At 34.8% G+C, this 9,483-nt stretch overlaps 1 pseudogene; it reads right to left on the bottom strand.

Annotated features, from left to right (window-relative positions):
* Nucleotides 1-9,332: 9,332 nt before the first annotated feature.
* Nucleotides 9,333-9,450, bottom strand: LOC145260168 (5S ribosomal RNA; annotated as a pseudogene).
* Nucleotides 9,451-9,483: the final 33 nt, after the last annotated feature.

The following is a 9,483-nucleotide window of genomic DNA, read 5'->3' as shown; positions in this document are numbered from 1 at the left end:
AATTATTCATAATACAGCAGTGGGGAAGTTATCAAAAATAGAGTTGGGGATATCCCTTGAGACTTGCAGCGATCCAATTCCTAGAGATGAGCAGCGTTAAAGATGAAAATAAAGAAGAAGAGAAAGAACGTAACAAGCGTTGAAGAGAAAAGAGAGATGGTTAAAGAAGACAGATGAAACCAAGTGCAAAAGAAAGGAAAAGGTATAATTGTTATAAAGAGAGGAGAGGTGAAAATTAACTCGAAATCCGGTCCATCAAAAATGGAACCTGGAATTGGATGAGCTGGTCCTATGACGCAATTCGGTTTATGGGCCAGACCGTTGAATGGAGCAAAGTTCGAAGGAACTTAAACCCTGCCCGACAAAAATTAAACCCGGGAATAAGATGACGTAATTCGGCCGCAAGTAAGACCAAACGCAAACGCAGAGAGGGTCAGAATGTGGGTCGATGACGTAAATTGGTTAACGGATTACGAGGTCGAAAATTCATAAAAGTCAAATGATAAACAAAAGAACAAGTCAGTCAGAGAGTGACAGCAGAGAGGGGAGGGCAGACGACGTTGAACTGCCTGTCACGGTCGCAACCACACCCTATCCACCTACACTATCTCCACCACCACCTCCACCGCCGTATATATTAAAAAAACGTTTTCTCAGTCATATGATCCAATTCCGAATTAGTAAAAGTGGACGATATCAGTGGATATTTTGTCCAAACTGTTATATATTATTGCACTGTGAAATAAATTAAAACAAGTAATCCCTCCCGCCTGCAATGTACGTGTTGTACGGTTCCCGCACTTTCTGGAAGATTAAATAGAAGCTCTAGTGTGTGCGTGTCCTCACAGCCTCAGTTGTCTTCTAATGACAGTCTTTATGATTTTCCTTGAAATTAAGCAATAACCAAATCTCACAAAGAGCAAGATTAAGATTTTGTCTTAATATCTATCTTGGTCAAATAGTTGTGACAAAGATGGAAGAGTGGACTCTTAAATTGTCCTAGGGCAAATAACACTGATCAAATTTCGAGAGTGTTGACCTGTTCCGATTGAATATCTTCCTGATCCCCCCTTAAAACTTCAACATAGTATTCATTGTTGACTGTCCGTTTAATGGGTAACCAGTGCGTGTGGAGCATGCTCATGCTATCAAAAAAGGATAATAAGTGACTGGGCGGATCCGCTTTGTGTGGAATTCTTTGGTCAGGTAGAGCCAGCATACTTTCAATGGGAAATCTGTTTTCTGGCATCTAACGCATAGCAGTAGATCAAGCTTAAATCGCGTTTTACCAAAACATCAAGAACTGCTGCTTCCTAATTGATCAACTGTATCATCTCATTGCTGTCATGACAACGTCTTTTTCTGATCTTCTATGAGCACTCTTGTGACAAATTTCGCGCAAATCCTCGGCATCTTGGGTTTCCCGGGAATAATTGTCCCCACATTGACATACAACTCTTATTGCCTATAGACATACGGCGATCCATAGTCATAAAATTCTTTATTTGCCCACTCAAATCTGGTGCTCTGACTTTCTGATTCCTCCCACGCATCTTTCACAAACTCCTCGCATTGGATTTCTGATGCAACTTAAAAACCGACGATTCGTTTAAACAAGATTGTCCAAAAGCAGTCGGAAGCATTGGTACATTTCTGTCATTTTAATAAAATTGAATTTCCTTCCTATCGTTTTTCAAAAGCGTCTTCATGTCCAGATTGCATTTTAAAATTCACAAGCTGTTACAGTCAAGCTTTAGTATTGTGTATTTAAATTCCTTCTGTAGTTTTTTTATTTGGATCTGAAATCATAAAAATAGGTCAATCACCTCATAAGATGTGCGGAAATCAGATACTGAATTTTCCAGCGTCTACGACATTTTAAAATCTCTCTACAAAAATGTCTTGAAACTTATTGAAGGCACAACGTATTTTACTGCACCACAAGTTAATTTCAAAATGTCTGAAATGATGAAAAAAAAAAAATTAAGAGAAAGAGGACAATTACCACGTCTTTTGAAAGTGGACGGATACTACAAGAATCTTCGTTGAAGGTTCAATGCTACTAAACAGGCGGAGAAAGACTAAACCGCATTCATCAAAACGGAATGCTGCGAAGAAAGCACCGGATAACTAAATATATTTTTCAAAATCTGATAATGTTAAAAAATTAAGTACCTTTTAAAAAAAAAAATCAAGCACAGAAAAATACACTTGGTTTAATCAACGAAGGATCATTTGCGAGAAACTACTACTACTACTACCACACTACTACTACTACTGCTACTAATACTACTAATAATAATTAGAAGCAATAGAAAAAAAACAAGTAAAATAAGGCAAAGGAGGAGGGAAAGATAAAAGAAGGAAGAGTTAGATAACGATAAGGAAACCACGAGGATAACCAAAAACCATAAGAAAGAGATACTAAAAAGGAAAAGATGAAAAAAAAGAAAATAAAAAAAAATATGAGATGAAGTTCAAGAAGAGGTAAAAAGCTTGGCGCTTCTACACTATTAGGACGAATATTTGTAGTCGAAAAATAAGGGTTTCAGATAAAAAAAAAATGGTTTCTACTGATTTTTTGTCAATTCTAATAAATTACCATGTTAGCTTCCAAATTATGTCGTCGAAATTTCATGAATATTTCTGAATTATTAAAAAAAAACCAACTTTAATCGCATTGGATGGTGAAAAATTGCGGTCATTTTGTCTAAATCGAAACGGAAAATTACCTTCCTTTTGAATTCTCCTGTATCTTAGGATGGGTTTATTCCTATTCTATTTTAATTCAATATTACGATATCCAAAATATCGTCCTATTAGTGTAGAATCGCCAAAAGTAGCAGAGAGAGAGGGGGAGAGAGGGAGGAGGAAAGTAAGAGGGAAAAATGCATCACGGTGAAGACAAACGTCTGGTCCGCCGTGGCGACTTTTAACTACGTGTTCGAGGATATGAACACATTGATTTTAAAACATTAATGCGATAAATTTGAAAATGCATGAATTAATGTATGCCATTTAAAGTGAAAATGCTGGGTGTAATTTCTTTTTTCTCTTTTTATGCTCTTGCGACTGTCTCAGATACAACGTGTGAGTACAGTTGTAAAAACGTAACGACACCTTTGAAGAAGTAGCACTAGTATAGGCAGATAAGAAAAAAGATATTGGCTATGCTGATGATTGTCTACTGCTGATGATGATGAAGCCTAAGGAGGAGAACGAGGATTAACACAATTACAATACTGAAAGGACAGAAAGAGTATTCGTAGTCGTAGTCGCCGTAAAACTTGAAAAAGACGAGGTATAAAAAGCCAAACACAATGAAAAGATGGAACGTAATGAGGAGGAAGACTAATATAAAAATTAATTCAAGGTTAAGGATCAAGAACATAATAAAAAGCAGGAAAATAAGCACAATATAATAATAATGATAATCATGACAATTGTTATAATACTACTACTAATAATAACAATCTTTATAATAATTATCATGGAACAACAACAATAATAATAATAATAATAATAATAATAATAATAATAATAATAATAATAATAATAATAATAATAATAAACGTAAGAAAATAGATGAAGAAAATAAGTAAAAAAAAAGAAAGCAAAGAAATACAGGATGGAATGATAAAGGTGGTTCACTTAAACGAAACAACACTGCAGCGTTATTTTAAATTTTTATTGAAAAAAAAACATCAATTCAGGTAACTTGGTTATGTAGTAGAGATGACGTCTATTCAACGCAGCCGCCTTCAGCCTCAATCACCACCTTGATACTAGTCTGGAACTAGAAGCATGCCTTTTCCACAAATACCAGCGAATACTCGGTAAATACACGGCGGAGGGCATCGATCAGGATAGCTTTGTTATTGTGGGAGGTCATGTTGGTAATGTTATCAACGTATGACCAAACGATGTAATCCACAGGTTTCAGGTCGGAAGAGAAGTAGGCCCAGTGAGAGAAGGATATGATGTAGAACTTTATCTGAAGACAATCCTGGGCCTTTTGAGAGTTGTGGGCTGGTGCAAGTCCTTCTGCAACACCAATAGTCTGCCATTAAACACCTGATTGCACCATCGGATTAGCACACATCCAGGTATATTTTAACGAAGACTTTCAAGCCGACTCTGATAGTGCCGTTAATTTTGTTCAGGAAATAAAAAAAAGTAAATATAAATAAAAAAAAATTAATCACTACTTATCGAGGTTAAAAGTCATCTGAGAATAAAGATTAATAAAATAAGCAGATTGAAAGTTGAAATGATGGTTTTGTTGTTTTGCTTTCGGCATATCAAGCTTTTTCAGATCATTTAATGTCTAATTCAGTAATTTTGATTAAAGTATTATACTTCAAGCCGCACATATCTTCATACATTTATTCATGGTGTTTGCTTTACTTGTTTTTCATAAAAAAAATATTGTTTTTTTTTTTTGCATAACATCATAAAATACTTCAACAGGAACGGAAAATCAATAATAATAACAAAAATAACATCGATTCTGTGCATTTTAGACCAGGACGCCAGTATCTTCAGATATCCTGATCTGGTAGATCTAAACAAGTTATATGATGACGAACGCAGTGTTATTGGTGGCAAGCCAGTGATGTATTTTGAGGGGGCTGGTAATGGCCTTGTTGTCATAACGGGGATCGTTAGAGAGCACGAGTTGTACAGCGGCGCATCTCCGATCTCGCTCATGAACGTTGTTTTACGTTAAACAATGAGATAAGGCTTCTATCGCTCTCTAGATTTGTACATAATTGGATAACTAGTAGATGGTCTGCAACAAAAACAAACGGTTTACATCAAACGGAAATGGAATCATGTCGGCTTGTTAAGAGTGACAATTTTATTATTCCATCCTGCACAACAACAAACATAGGAGATAAAGAAGAATAGGAATATGACGGTAGATAAAATTGAAGTAAAGTCTGGAAACCGAAATTACGCAATAAAAACATCTTCAGCAAAAAAATATCTTCAATAAATTGAAATTTCAACAATTGTTATTGGTATGTCTCAATAATAATTCCAGTGTTAAATCTAAAACAGATAAAATCAAAAATCTCCTGACATCTCGATATTTTTTATTCGACCAAATAAATAATCTTCAGCGATTAGAATATATATATATTATATATATATTTTATTTTTAAAGTCTACGTTTTAAAATTCTTTCTTATAAATATCGGTTTCTTATTCGAAATATTTTTTTTTCTTTTGCTTCTTGAATAAAAGAAGAAAAAATATTCTTGTAAGGCAAACTGTTGTTTTCCGTTTCCGGAAAACAGTATTTAATAATTTAAAATATATATTTACGTTGCACCCTTGAGGTTTGGAACTGTTCTCTCTCGGTCGGTTTGTCATGCTTTAGTTTAAATCAAATAGCCGTATGTTACAAACGATAGATCTATTCTGTAACATTTATCCTCAATATTAATTTTTCGTTGACCTCTAATAAGATGAAGTATGGAATTGCATTACCTAGCCTCAGTGCCCATGGATATGCTCAATGTATTCTCTGTAAATGGTTTGCCTTGGCAATACATGTTTATTTCTATACAGCTTAAAGACTTAAAATGGACTGTTTCGTTACAATAAACGTTTGTTATTTTTATCTGCTTTTATGTAGCAATTTTATGTAATGGCTATTACAATTTTTAGCAACCTTATGCATTAAGAGTATATATATATATATATATATATATATATATATATATATATATACATACATATATATACATACATATATATATGCATATGCATATATATGCATATATATATATGTGTGTGTGTGTGTGTATGTGTGTGTGTGTGTGTGTGTGTGTGTGTGTGTGTGTGTGTGAATACACATATATATTTAAGTACAATAGACTAACAAATATTCGCGATCATCAAACGTGGAAAGTTTGTGTATATTTTCAGTTTACTGCCTATATTCAAATGCGCATCGATCTGTGTGAAATTGGATACTGGAAAGAGACGCAGATAATATTACATAGATACATAACATAATATATATATATATATATATATGTGTATATATATATATATATATATATATTATTTTATTTGTTTACTTGGGGTCACCGCCCATCTAAGCCCGAGATTAAGATATAATTAATGTAAGGTTATAGTTAAAGAATCCTTAACGAAGTAAAATGGGTAATTTGTTTATTTATTAATACGACCTAAAAAGCACTTGTTCACATAAGATTTGAATGCTAATATGTTGTATTCAGCCGGCAAGCAAGCCAGCGGAACAGTGTTTCAAAGGGGGTCAGTTCTGTAAAAGAAGATCTATTCATATAATCTGCGTCTACATTTAGATAGATGGGGGAAATCATATTTTTCTTTACACAGTGATCAGCACTTATCAAGGCCCGGAGGCCACTCAGGGATAAGGGTTATTGCAAGTTGGTTTTAGCTAGTCCAGTGTGTTGTTTTTATATAAGTTTGGCAAATGGGGGCCATAGATTGGGGTTTAGACAAGTGTTAGCCATGAAAATAGCAATAGAGCAGGGACAGGGTGATTTCGTCTGTTCCGTGGGAAAGAGACTGCAGGAAAGAAAAAAGGCCAGCCGGTTTTGAACTATATCAAGGCATGATAAGGTGCGTCCAACTGCTCCCGCCCAGATGTAGTAACATACGCTATTGTGGGGCGAACCTGACTCTTATACAAATAGAGGATCTCATTGGGAGTGAGCTATTTACTGGAGCAGAAGAGTGATACAAACATCTTTCCAGCGATCTCGGTAACCGATCAGAAGTGAATGTCAGTTCCTTAAGCTTTTCAAAACACTGAGCTTCCAATACTAGATCTAATTATTTCAATTAGGGTGTAGTGGCGATCGGACCGATTATAATGAAAGGTGAGAGGCTTGGTTTTCCATACATTTAAATTAAACAATAACCCTTTCCCCCTTGCACCACGTTCTCAAGATTAAAAAGAGAAATCAAAACGACCTCGGTTAATGCCGGCATTTGAAGTGTCGCTATAGATTGTCGTGCCGTCTGCATAAATGTCTACGACTGACCATAGAATATGATTTGGGAAACCATTGATAAAGATCAGTTGGATCCAGAATAGAACACTGAAGGGCAGCAGCTTAATAAACTTTGTGAAGTAGACCTTAATGCCACACTCAATAAAACGTTTTTGATATTTCAAAACTAATGCTCTAAAAACAAATCCTCTACCAAGGAATTCGGTTATCATGTGTGATATAACAGTCAGTACATCAGTTGCAGAAAGGAAACCATATTGCATGTCACTAAGCAAGTTGTTTTTGCCGCAGTGGTTGATTACTCTGTTTATCTCAGATTTCAGCAATTGACTCATAACGCACAAAAGACTGATTGGTCTATGCTGAAAGGGAGGTGAATTTTTAATACAGGGCAGACTGATAAAGTTTTCCAAAGCGTTGGAAAACATTTATCTTTAAGACAACGATTAAACAGATTTGTAAGTATGGGGACTAGTTCCGGTTAAATCTTAAGGGGCACTATGACTTAAATGCCATCGGGACCAGTTGCATTATTAGAATCAAGGTTTTTGATCAGCTTGGAAACATAACCTCGAGAAATTTGTATGCGCTTAGTGTGTTTCTATTGCAGGAGGGAAGACAGGGTGGTTAGGCGATCCTGATCGCAAAGGGTAGAATTTGCTGCAAAGTTCTTGGCAAAGGGTTTTGTTTTGTCATATGCTTACGAGATTACCCCAGGCCCATTGATGATGGTAGGGATAGAGGACACGCTTCAGTTCTGGACCCTGTTTGTTATTCGCCAAAACTGGTGAGAGACAAGCCGTTTTTTTGCTACTTTAATTTAATTGGTTTCAGATTTTCGCTTAGAAAAATTAGAAGCCACTTGATTTTTAAAAAATAATAATATTAAATAAATACAAAACTACGTAAAATAAATGTAATCTATGATAGATGAATCCTGACTACAAAATTATGTATATAATAAAGTATATAATTTATTTAGAGTTTTAAGCCCCAAATGCAAACGCATGTGTCCAATGCATCTTCTATAATATATTTTACACCGAAAATGCATCCCTTTTCTATTACTGACTGTTGACTCTATCCTAGGTTGCTACGTGTGTTAATTTCTCTATTTTATGTCTTTTGTTTATGTCATTATTTTGTTTATCTTTAGAAGTCCTTACTCTGATATATATGTATATTGAAAAAAGTGTAAACATTTAAGTATAAACTCCATATATATATATATATATATATATATATATATATTTATATATATATATATATATATATATGGAGTTTATACTTAAATGTTTACAAATTTTTCAATAGCCAGGGAAATAAATGATCCTGCCAATCTCGTCGGACGATATAAGCCAAAATAAATTAAATGAAAAGATTATTTTATTTTACGTATGGGAATCAAAAACCAAGAGTTGAAGTGCTGGATAAAGAGGTGAATGTGGGGGAGTAAGAGAACAGAAAAAGAACTGGAAAATTGGGGTCAAATTTAAACAAATTTGTCCTATGAGGTCTCTACCAAATCACTCAGCCAATTTTTGAAATTTTACATAAGTGTATTCAGACAAGGGCAAGCTATTTAATCGGATTTTGGTCAAAAATATGCTCACAGTAAGTCAGTAGTTCAAAAGATGTTATCATTGCAGTCTCTAGCAAACTATTAAGCAATTTTGGGGTCTAAACAATTGAAATTTTAAATAAAGGGTAATTTAGATATGCAGCAAGCTTTTCAATCAGTTTTTGAGAGGAAATCCGGCTGCCAAGATATAAAAGTTTAAAGATTTTACCTTTGAAGACTCTAACAAACACCTCCTCTAATTTTGGGTCTAAACACATTAAATTTCAGTACTTGGACATGAGTTAAACTTTTTAATATATACATACATATATACATAAATTTATGAATAGTACTATAGTCCGAACAAAGCTGGGCTGAACTGCTAGTATAGAAGAACTGTCAATGCGGACGCTGTTCATAAAGAGACGAAGCAATTGAGGATTTAATAAGTGAAAGCTTCAACAGGAAATGACTCTCATACTTCCAAAACTGATTAACCGTCTCTTAAGGTAAAATGCTTCTTAATACTTTGGAAAAATTCATAAGTCTGACTTGTATTGAAAAGTTCGAGAGATCAGTCATCTCCCTCTTAGAACAGACCAATTCAGGGTCTAATCGCCTTCCTTCGAAGAAGGATGTTTCATGGGAGTATGAAATTCACAAATGGCCCCCAGTAGCATGTATATCCCCGTTAGGGGAGATGATGACTTTAAGTTTTTGCAACTTTTTGCAGGGAGGTGTCGACGTCCTCCTACATACAGCACCTGGACTTCCAAATTGGTCACCCATTTTAGTAATGACCAGGCTCAACGTTGCTTAACTTCGGTGATCTGACGGGAACCGGTGTGTCAACGTGATTATGCCGTATAGTGATTATGCCGTATACGGCATACAGTCTCTTAT

This window comes from Euprymna scolopes, chromosome 35, assembly GCF_053919585.1.
Source record: "Euprymna scolopes isolate OS-2025 chromosome 35, ASM5391958v1, whole genome shotgun sequence".
Lineage (NCBI taxonomy): Eukaryota > Metazoa > Mollusca > Cephalopoda > Sepiida > Sepiolidae > Euprymna > Euprymna scolopes.
The sequence above is the reverse complement of the archived record's forward strand: the minus strand, read 5'-3'. Positions and strand labels throughout refer to the sequence as shown.